Here is an 11,066-nt window from a genome sequence, read left to right as displayed (position 1 = left end):
TATCTTTAAGTTTTTTATTCAAATGTTTATATTTCTGTGTAATTTGTTTAGTACTGCTAAAACTCAGTGCTAGCTTCCTCAGGTTGACCACAGCCTATAAACAGTTGAATTCTGTTAAAAACAGTAAATAAAAAACAAATAACACCCAAAACACAAATGCTTAATAAATATGCTTAATAAATATTTTTTCCTTGCGTTGGCTATTGTTGTGGTATGTCTGAGCAGCCATGTTTTATTTAGCAAAAATGATTTCTGCAAATTCTGAAGCTTCAGATGCATGTCACACGTGCATCCAATCACATTTGGAACCACGTCTGAAAAGGTAAATTCAGTCTAATTCCCGTCTGTGGTTACAGCCAAACACCTTTCATGATTTATTCCCGCATAAAGCAGAACTATGTAGCCCAATGAATAAATTTATATAACCAACATAGCAGAACCCTGTAAAAGCTCCCAGTGCTTAATAAGTAAATAAAGCCTCTTTATACAGAACATTTCACAAATAAGAATCACAAAAAAAGCATTCTGGCTTATATCCAGGGAATGCACATTATGATCACCAAGGTATGTTTAAGTTCAGCTCAACATATTTTGGCCTTATACAAAACATTCACCGTTGCCATGGTGAATGGCATGGTGAATTTTCAATTTCTAAAATCTACTGATCAGTAGATTTTAGAAGTTTTCTTTGTTGAAACTGATTTGCTTTTTGAAAAGCAAAAAAGTTTTGACAAAGAAAACGTCTACAATCATCTAGAGGTGTTAGATAAAAAAAATTATTCTTGGAAAAAAAAAAAAACTACTCAATAGGGTGCGTTCACACTGCAGCCTGATGTGACCCGATTTCGATCTTTTGTCAAACCTGATTTTTTTTGCCGGGCCGTTCACACAGCCACACGTATGTTCTGCAGTCTGAATGGGCAAACGATCTGAAAGTGTCCCGCATGCGCACTAGAGGGCGCAATAGCGTTAGCGTTCTCAGTGTTCTGCCAACCGCCATAAAAAGAAGAAGTGCTCAGTGTTTGGAGGCTAATGGTGGAGCTTAGCTTACATATTTGAAGTTGTTGTCCAACCGGAGCAGCATATTAACAACTTAATCCTCATTATAGTCAGTCATAGCTGTTGTTTTTCTTCCCACTTGCGCGTATCAGGAAGCAGAATAGTGAGATTTGTTGAGTATCTGTGACGTTCATTTCGGATGAATGTGACCTGGACGTTAGGTCACATTTGAATTGGATACTAGTTGGATATGGGATGCATTCAAAAAGAATCCTGTGCTGTTCAGACTGTCATGAAAAGATCAGATACAAGTCGCGCTATGTCAAAAAAAATCGCAATTGGGTCACTTCAGGCAGCAGTGTGAACGCACCCTTAGTTACTTTTGTGGTATCTGTTACCATGGTGATTTACTCCAGTTAAGCTGCATTCACACTGCAGCTTGAAGTGACCCAATTCCGATTTTTTTTTTACGTAATGCGACATCTATTTGATCTTTTCATGACAGTCTGAACAGCACAGGATTCTTTTTGAATGCGTCCCAGGCCACTTGGGTATCCGATACGTATCCGATTCAAATGTGACCTAACGTCCAAGTCGCATTCATCCGACCTGAACGTCACCGATACTCAACAAAACTCACTATTCTGCGTCCTGATATGCGCAAGCGGGAAGAAAAACAACAACCATGACCGACTATAATGAGGATTAAGTTGTTAATATGCTGCTCAGGTCGGACAACAATTCAAAGGTGTAAGCTATGCTCCACGGTTAGCATCCATGTTTACTTTTGCAGACACTGAGCACTTCTTTTTATGGAGCTTGGCAAAACACTGAGACTGCTGACGTTATTGCGCCCTCTATTGCACATGTGGGACACGTTCAGGTCATTTGCCCGTTGACACTGGACACACAGGTCGCATATATTTGAAAGTGTGAACGGACATGGCAAAAAAAAAAAAAAAAAAATCAGATTTTACAAAAAATCGGAATTGGGTCACTTCAGGCTGCAGTGTGAACACAGCCTAGACTAAGCTGCCTTCCTAAGTTGCTGGGAATGGTATTTTCCAGAAACTCTGGTTTTAAATACTCAGAGTTTTTCTGGAATGCCCTCGGATCTCTGTTTGGCCACTACTCAGCGCTGATCTCACCATAAAAGATGTTTGTTTATCACGTAGAGGGCAGGGCGGTAATTCAGAGCTAAACAAACTAATCATGTCGAACCACCACAGCAGCTGAGTGCACACAGAAGCGAGGCGCACCAAGCACACACCGCACATTAGCGGTTTGGGTCCCAGCGGTGTTTGCTGTCGTTTGCTGTCTGCTGTGTATTTTTGCTGCCTTTCAAAACGATGGCAGCTATTTAGCTGTGTTTATTTGAACCAGGACCACACAAAGATCTCCCTCCTATAGCGGGTGAATCCAGATCGAGACCAAAATGTTTATTCAAATAAAGGTTTCAGCGCACTTGTGGTGTCGCGGATCCAGCACGATGACTTCGATCGTCAGCTAGCTCTCTGTTTAGTATTTGGTATCCCAAGGAGCTGAAATGACCTCAAACACTTCCAAAGTGTGTCCCTCTCCTTGAGGACTGGTCATCTGACATACTGTATTAATATCCACCGCATGCCGCTGGTATTCCTGAAACTGAACTCTGTCGCAGGAGCTGGAATCCAAACATCTATGCCTGCAAACTCAATGGTTTGTCAATTGATAGCAGAGCAGCGACATGAAGTGTCGAGGTTTGGTGAGGCAGCTCCCACTGTCACTTCCTGTAAAAACAATAAAACCAAGTTTTCTTTGTCTTCTCCTTCCTGACCACGTTCAGGTGGACAAACTTCCAGATCCACTGAGCCAGATTTTCCATTGAAAAACCTTAAGTGATATTCCACACTGCTCCTTGTTCTCTTTTCATTTTTTTCCTCCCATCTCTCTCTCTCCACTGAGTGCCGCTGAAAGGTTCGAAAGAAGTCATGGGACTCCACGTTTATCCCAGTGGACGGACAGGCACAGCGACTCTCCTGGTGTGACGCACTCCAGACGTTCACCTTGGCCAGCAGGTCCACCAGAAACTCAACTACATCAACAGACAATGAAGCGTCGCTAAACCAAATCCAAGAATACAGACGCTCGAAAAATCATTTCCCGTTCAATGAAGAAATCTGATTCCTGTAGCATACTGAAGTAATCGGCTGTGACGGATGTTCCACGGATTCCTGTTTATTAAAGTCAGCCTTTGTCTTTTATTCACCCCTACATTTGGAAGAAAATACCTGTGAGCCTGCGTTTTCTCTTGTGTTTTTTTTTCTCTGGTTTCACGGTTACCAATTATGAAAGCAGAAAAGTTTTATATCGTGGCATCGTCCTCACAGTACAGGACTGGGTGAAAAACACATGGCTGAGTTGAGCTCCACCGCCTCCATCTCAGTTGTTTCCAGTTCTTCTGAGCTCCTAAGCCAGTTTGGCGAGAAACCTGCAAGAAATGAAGAGATCCATTCTAAAGATGATGTAACTCTACACCCCAGGGGCAACACTACAGACTCTCAGAGGCCTAAAGTCTAAAAGAATTATGTGAAAAAAAAGAAAAAACAATTTGGTTTTCATCTGCTGCCTCAGAGCAGTCTATAGCACAGATCTAGAGGACTTAGAACAGCTACTAAGATGATGTATCTACTTTCATATGCAAATGAAAGCCCATGTTGACTGGAAGCATCTCAACATTTCACTGTTCAAAATGACTGTAAGACAATTCCTGATGAACTAAATTAGGCAGCATTTTGAAAACAACTTAGTCCATTTGACCTCTCAGATAATTATAGTTCAAAGGTGGATTTTCTTTCCTTTAATTTCCATTTAAGATTCATCAGTTCCAACAGAAGCTCATATCTGGCAGGAAACACGAGATGTTCGCCGTCGTACGTTTCAAATATTTCAGAAGAAACAAGCAACACTTTTGTTCGGGGAGAACTTTTTTTTATTTTTTATTGCAGTTCTCTTTTCGCTCTTGTTAAAAACGTTGGGTGTTTCCAGACTCAGCATTATTCAAAAATAACCTTGATGGCAGCACCAAATGACAGGATTGTTGTTTTCACATTCTGTGGTGTCACCAGTTGCCATTTTATCCATGCGACTGCATCTTATGAAGCTGGTGTGACTCGCATTTCCGTGAGGGGTTAGCCCTCAGCCACGCACTAAAATGCTGGTTTTAGCCAAAAAGATTGGGCTGTTAGTGAAAGTCGCAATGTATCACAGCCCTGCAGCCACTCAGTTAGTTCCTAATTGGAGCGAGTGCATCATCGTCCCACATCCACCGCCCAGAATAAATGGGAGCTTCTTGGATTTGTACCTCAATGCAGCATCGCATCACTCTCCTTTTTCAACCTTAATATCAGGGAACAGTCGTTCACCCCAAGGCACTAGCTAAATACAAACACTTACTGTAAACAGTTGTTTGGAGCTTGAGTTCTAGTAATTCAGTTAAAAAATGACTTGTATAATTTAAGTAGACCAAATTAGCTCCATAGAGGATTGTTTTGTAGAAACTAACTGTCTAGCATCAAGTAATCAAATAATAAAGAGTCTGCATTTTCTAGCATATAGTGTCATTATTATAACACAATCACGTAACAATGTTACCTTCTGTTATAAAACTGCTGTTTACATCAAATATGACTTAAAAGAAATTAAACATCTTGAAATTGGACCTCTGCCTCCTGCTCTTTCTGAAACTCCGCCTCCAGGAAGTCATCACAACATGGCTCCTCTATTAACCCTTTAACAACTGCTCTTTACCAGCATATAATGAGCTCAGAGAAGGCCAAGCTACACCAGGTGTTTGCTAATTGCTGCTGGCTAGTCTGAAGGAGCTGAGTGGGGGAGCTGCAGCGGAGGGCTGCTCTGGAAGGCTCGGAAGCTTGGAAACTGTGTGTCTGAGGAGTTGGGGCTAGGTCCACCCAGGCTTTTAACACAGCTGATTGGTTGCCACGGGAGATTCAATGATTTCTCAAAAATATATGAAAGAATCAAAGCTACACTCCAGGCATGACTATGATGAAGGAGTAACATTGTAACATGATGCTCAGCTAAAAAAAACAACAAAAATTTGTTATACAACTTTCTGTGGAAACAGTCCAGAGCTTTAGGAAAAACTCCTGTGGTACAGAGATTCTCTCGTTTCCTTTCTCTCTGCTAACTTGGTAAAGCCGCTCTTTGTTTTTTCTTCTTCACTGGATGACAGTGTTCATCCACTCCTCCTTTATTCCACGTGCATTTCAGCTGCAGCCAGTATCTTCCTCCTGTGCTGGAATCCGTTCCAGGTACCACGGTGTTACTGCGGCAGCTCCCCGGTCCCTTTTAAAGCTGACCACGATTAATGAGAAGGCATGTGGCACACTCCAGGAAACACAGCCCCGTCCTGCCAGCAGCTTGCTCTAATAGGAATCCATGCGGTGACATGTTGGCAGCGATGCAGCGAGGCAGGAGAGAGACATTAATCAACAATGTGTTTTTCCACTAAATCTTAAAAAAGGGGAAAAGATCGGTGCTGGGATCAGGAGGATTATTTTAAAAATTCCTTTTTTTTTCTTTTTTTTTTTTTACTCTTTCTGCAATAGTTTCATGTCATAACATCATGCAGCTGAACATTAATGCCCATCTGATTGAAATGTAGTCCCAGTTAGAGTCTGATTGTAGTTAAATCTATGGGTTCTTTTTTTTTTTTTTTTTTTTTACCACTGTTGCATTATATCGTCTAATGGTGTCACCCAATACATGGTTGGGGGATTTTGGCCGTAACTCTGTCTGGTTCTGTCTGTCTGACTTTACACGTTGTGGTTGCTGCAAGCCGTGATCATGCAGGGCGAATGAAATACAAATTGATTTTACATCCCATCTGTCTTCACAGCTGCCCTTGTAGAATAACAGCCAGAGCCAGAGCTCAACAGTGAGGGTTCAAGAAAAGCAAACCAAGTTTTCCATAAAAACTGCCGGGGTCCCATAAATCCACATGGGAATATGTCCATCCTCCAACGGGTTTTTCTCTGCTGCATTTTTCACGTCTCGATTTCTGAAAATGATTGGAGGTTAGGTTTTCTCTTGGTGTCATAACACAGCAGTCACCATGATTGTTGAACTTTTTTTTTTTTAATACTTTTTATAAATGGAAATGTTTCTGTGGCTTCAACATTGTTTTCACCAGTTCTTATTATATTCCTCTATCAAAGGGGCAGCATCATGTGTTCTCCAGTCACATAGTATCATTTTATAGCACAATCAAGTAACTATGTTACAATCAGTTGTTATAAAACGGTCATATGTCATCAGGTCGTAGAAAAGAAATCTGAGTTTGTAATTTAATGCCTTGAAATTGGGTCTCTGTCTCTTTAAGAAACTCCTGCTTTTTCTGAAACTCTGCCTTCAGCAAGTCATCACAACATGGCTCCTCTGTTAGTCCTTTAACTTTTTTAGCAGTTTGGAAAATGCAGCTCTGAGGAGGAGCTACATCTCGAAGGTGATGCTCAGTTCCACCACCACTGAATGGTTGCCAAGGGAGATTAAGGCATTTCTCCAGCATACATACACTACAGGTCTGTATTTGATTAGGGAATAACATTTTAAATAATACTGCGTCTTCAGCCTTCAAAATGAAGTTTGCTGTCCTCTTTTTCCACGTGCAAAAAATACTAATATATATATATATATATATATATAGCTGACTGTATAGCTCAGTGGGTAAGACACCAGTCTACCACCTGGGAGACCGGGGTTCGAATCCAGGTTGGGGCAAGTTACAACAGTGCAATTGAGCTATGCAGTGTGGGTCCCTAGGCAAGACCCTTGGAGCTATATAGCCTACCTCATACAATGAGAGACACTGATAAGCATGACATGCCGGCTCAGACGTCGCCCGGCCAAACAAGGTCTGCGTCAGGTGCTGGGGAACCAGAGCACCTTGATGAAAAATGGGCTACTGGAACAAGACGGAAATGGGCGAGAGACGAAAACATGGATCTGTTGGAATGCTACTACTCAAGTAACCCTAGTCAGAGGGGTTACATGCAAAGACTGAGGGTGGAATGGTTACTTCGACACCCACAGTCTACAATGACTGCCAAACAACTAGTAGCTCAGTGCTCCAACATCCGCAAACGGCAACTGCTATCACAACTTGAGATTGACGAGGTACAACACAAATGCTACGGCATAAGGGAGGAGCCCAAAGGTAAGGTCAGGGGGGAGTTAACTACTCCCCACCCCGAGACTGGGTATGCAGCCCCAATAATGAACGAACTATCAAAGCTGAACGAGACAGCAACTGACCTGAGAGAGAGAATCGTGGCCCGAATGAACACCAGGCAACCCCGACGCCAATTACAACGGCTGAGTGAAGTACCATCAGTACCATCTCATTGAAGATGTGAATGCAGCATTGAGAACAATCCCTACCAACACCATAACAGAAACCAATGAGCTGATATACAACTCAGCATCAGTGATCCTTGAAATGCTCGGCTATAAGAGCAACCATGAGACCCAATATCCATCATGGAAAAGACGGTTAGAGGCTAAGATCAAGATAACAAGGAGGGAAGTGAGCCAGCTGTCAGAGCTCCTAAGGGGTGCAATGAAAAGATCAGTACCCAAGAAGTACAGCCAGATGCCCATACCTGAAGCACTCGAAACTGCCAAACAAAGGCTCCAAGCCTTGGCCAGCCGCCTAAAGAGATACACAAGAGAGAATGAAGCCAGGAGGATCAACCGGCTCTTCTCCACCCAACCAGCTAAAGTGTACTCTCAATGGCAGGGTACTAACAACAGAGCAGACCCACCAAGGCTGGAGACTGAACAATACTGGAAAGGCATATGGGAAAGGGAGGCGTCCCACAACAGCAAGGCACAGTGGCTAACCTCTCTACGAGAGGACCACAGCAACCTCCCTGAACAAGCCCCGGTAACCATCACTGTGGCAGATGTCCAAGAAAGAGTCTCGGGTATGAAAAACTGGACAGCACCAGGGCCTGACATGATCCATGCCTACTGGCTAAAGAAACTCACTGCCCTCCATGAGCGACTGGCAGCTCAACTGAACCAGCTGCTACAGAATGGGACTCACCCTGAATGGTTAACTGAAGGGCGCACAATCCTGATCCAGAAGGATCCCTCAAAGGGTTCAGTCCCATCCAACTATCGGCCAATAACCTGTCTCTCTACAACATGGAAGCTCATGTCAGGCATCATAGCGGCTAAGATAAGCGGACACATGGATAAATACATGAGCACGGCACAGAAGGGCATCGGCATAAATAGTAGAGGAGCCAAACACCAACTCCTTGTAGACCACACAGTCGCCCGAGACTGCAAAACCCGACACACCAACCTGTGCACCGCTTGGATTGATTACAAGAAAGCCTATGACTCAATGCCACACACCTGGATCATTGAATGCTTAGAGATGTACAACATCAATAGGACTCTAAGAGCCTTCATTGCAAACTCGATGGGGCTGTGGAAAACCACCCTTGAAGCCAACTGCAAACCACTTGCACAAGTGTCCATCAAATGTGGCATATACCAAGGAGATGCTCTGTCCCCACTGCTGTTCTGCATAGGCCTGAACCCCCTCAGCCAAATCATCAACAAGACTGGCTACGGATACCGACTTAAGAATGAGGCCACAATCAGTCACCTCCTCTACATGGATGACATCAAGCTGTACGCCAAGAGCGAGCGAGACATCGACTCACTGATCCACACCACCAGGATCTACAGCACTGACATTGGGATGTCATTCGGACTAGAGAAGTGTGGCCGGATGGTTACAAAGAGAGGGAAGGTCGTCCGCACAGAAGGGGTCTCACTCCCAGAGGGAACGATAGCAGACATAGAGCACAGCTACAAGTACCTGGGAATACCACAAGCAAATGGCAACCTCGATGAGGTCACAAGGAAAGGAGCCACAGCCAAATACCTCCAACGAATAAGGCAAGTCCTGAGAAGCCAGCTCAATGGCAAGAACAAGATCCGTGCAATAAACAGCTATGCCTTACCAGTAATCAGATACCCTGCCGGAATAATTAGCTGGCAGCACCCTGAGACTGTACACGAGCCGTAAGGAAGGAGGCAGAGGACTAGTGAGTGTGAGAGCCACTGTCCAGGATGAAACATCTAAGATCCATCAATACATCAAGGACAAAGCCTCAACGGACGATGTGCTCAGCGAATGTCTCAGGCAATGGGGAACAGAGGACGAGGTGCTGGAGGAACCATCATGGGAAGACAAGCCCCTGCATGGGATGTACCACCGACAAATAACTGAAGTGGCTGATATCAGGAAATCCTACCAATGGCTGGAGAAAGCTGGACTCAAGGACAGCACGGAGGCCCTCATCCTGGCCGCCCAGGAACAGGCCCTAAACACCAGAGCAATAGAAGCTCAGATCTACCACACCAGACAAGACCCAAGGTGTAGGTTGTGCAAGGAGGCCTCTGAGACAGTCCAGCACATAACAGCAGGGTGCAAGATGCTGGCAGGGAAAGCGTACATGGAACGACATAACCAAGTGGCGGGCATAGTGTACAGGAACATCTGTGCAGAATATGGACTGGAAGCCCCGAGGTCAAAATGGGGGACACCCCCAAAGGTGGTGGAGAATGACCGAGCTAAGATCCTGTGGGACTTCCAGATCCAGACAGACAAGATGGTAATGTCGAACCAACCGGACATTGTGGTGGTGGATAAAGAACAGAGGAAAGCCGTTGTGGTGGATGTAGCAATACCAAGTGACCACAACATCAGGAAAAAGGAGCATGAGAAACTGGAGAAATACCAGGGCCTCAGAGAGGAACTGGAGAAGGCCTGGAAGGTGAAGACCACAGTGGTGCCTGTGGTCATCGGGGCCCTCGGGGCAGTCACCCCCAAACTGGAGCAGTGGCTCAAACAGATCCCAGGAACAACATCAGACATCTCAGTCCAGAAATGTGCAGTTCTAGGCACAGCCAAGATACTGCGCAGAACCCTCAAGCTCCCAGGCCTCTGGTAGAGGACCCGAGCTCAGAGGATGAAAGAGACCACCCGCGGAGGGTGAGAAGGGAATTTTTTTTTTTTTATATCAAAAAAGTAAGTGCATTTTGAATAATTATCTCACAGCAGAAGATATGGTATACCCGACATCCCGTCTGATGTTTTGGATGTTTGTATAAAGCTGTATAACAGATGTGCATTTATAATGTGAACAGTTGCAGATTGCACTGATGCCAGCATGTTGTGCACCAGCCGTCTGAGGAGGTGGAACAGGAAACGATGAACTACAGGGAATCATTCTTCAGCTGCCAAGTTCAAACCAGAGAGCAGTTGGGCACAATGTCGCAACACCAACACCGTGAGTCAAACAATGACTGGGGCAGCCTAGTATATAAAGTACTCAGGGACCCTTTTAATTTTTACACATCCACATTTGTAGAATACGGAACAAATGGGGTCCCGTATCGGTTCAATACGGGACGCTACATTTAACAGCCAATTACGGGACGGTTCCGTATTTTACGGGACGGGTGGCAACCCTAACCAGTCAAACTGCAACCAAAACATTTTTTTCACATCACACAAGTCACATGATCAACGTCCGAATGTCGCCATTGGTGCAAATCACGAAGAAGACGACGGGAAGTGGTTGGAGAATGTCGGCGCAGGATTTTTTATTAATGACTTACGTGTGATTTTAAGGGAATCACATGTAATGGAAACATCACAATTACAAAATTGTGATTCCCCCCCCCCCCTAAATTAGTGGAATATTGATGGAGTTTTGTAGACATTTTTTAATGGAAGCAGCTCCTGAAACTGATTGTTGGCTCTGCAACATTTTGTCCTTTGAGCTGAAACTAAATCAGCTGTTCCAGTCATAATCACCATCAGCCTTCCTTCATGTCACCTGATGATGGTTAAATTATGGAAACTTACTTTGAATAGTAAGTTTCCATAAACTTACTATTTTATGTAAGTTTTTTTGGTCTACACTGCCACTTTCAGTCGCAGTGTAGACCAAAGGTCTTGCAGGTCATTTACCTGTCGG

The sequence above is a fragment of the Poecilia mexicana genome, unplaced genomic scaffold, assembly GCF_051168715.1.
Source record: "Poecilia mexicana isolate PSO_F unplaced genomic scaffold, ASM5116871v1 scaffold_20, whole genome shotgun sequence".
Lineage (NCBI taxonomy): Eukaryota > Metazoa > Chordata > Actinopteri > Cyprinodontiformes > Poeciliidae > Poecilia > Poecilia mexicana.
Note: the sequence above shows the minus strand (reverse complement) of the source record.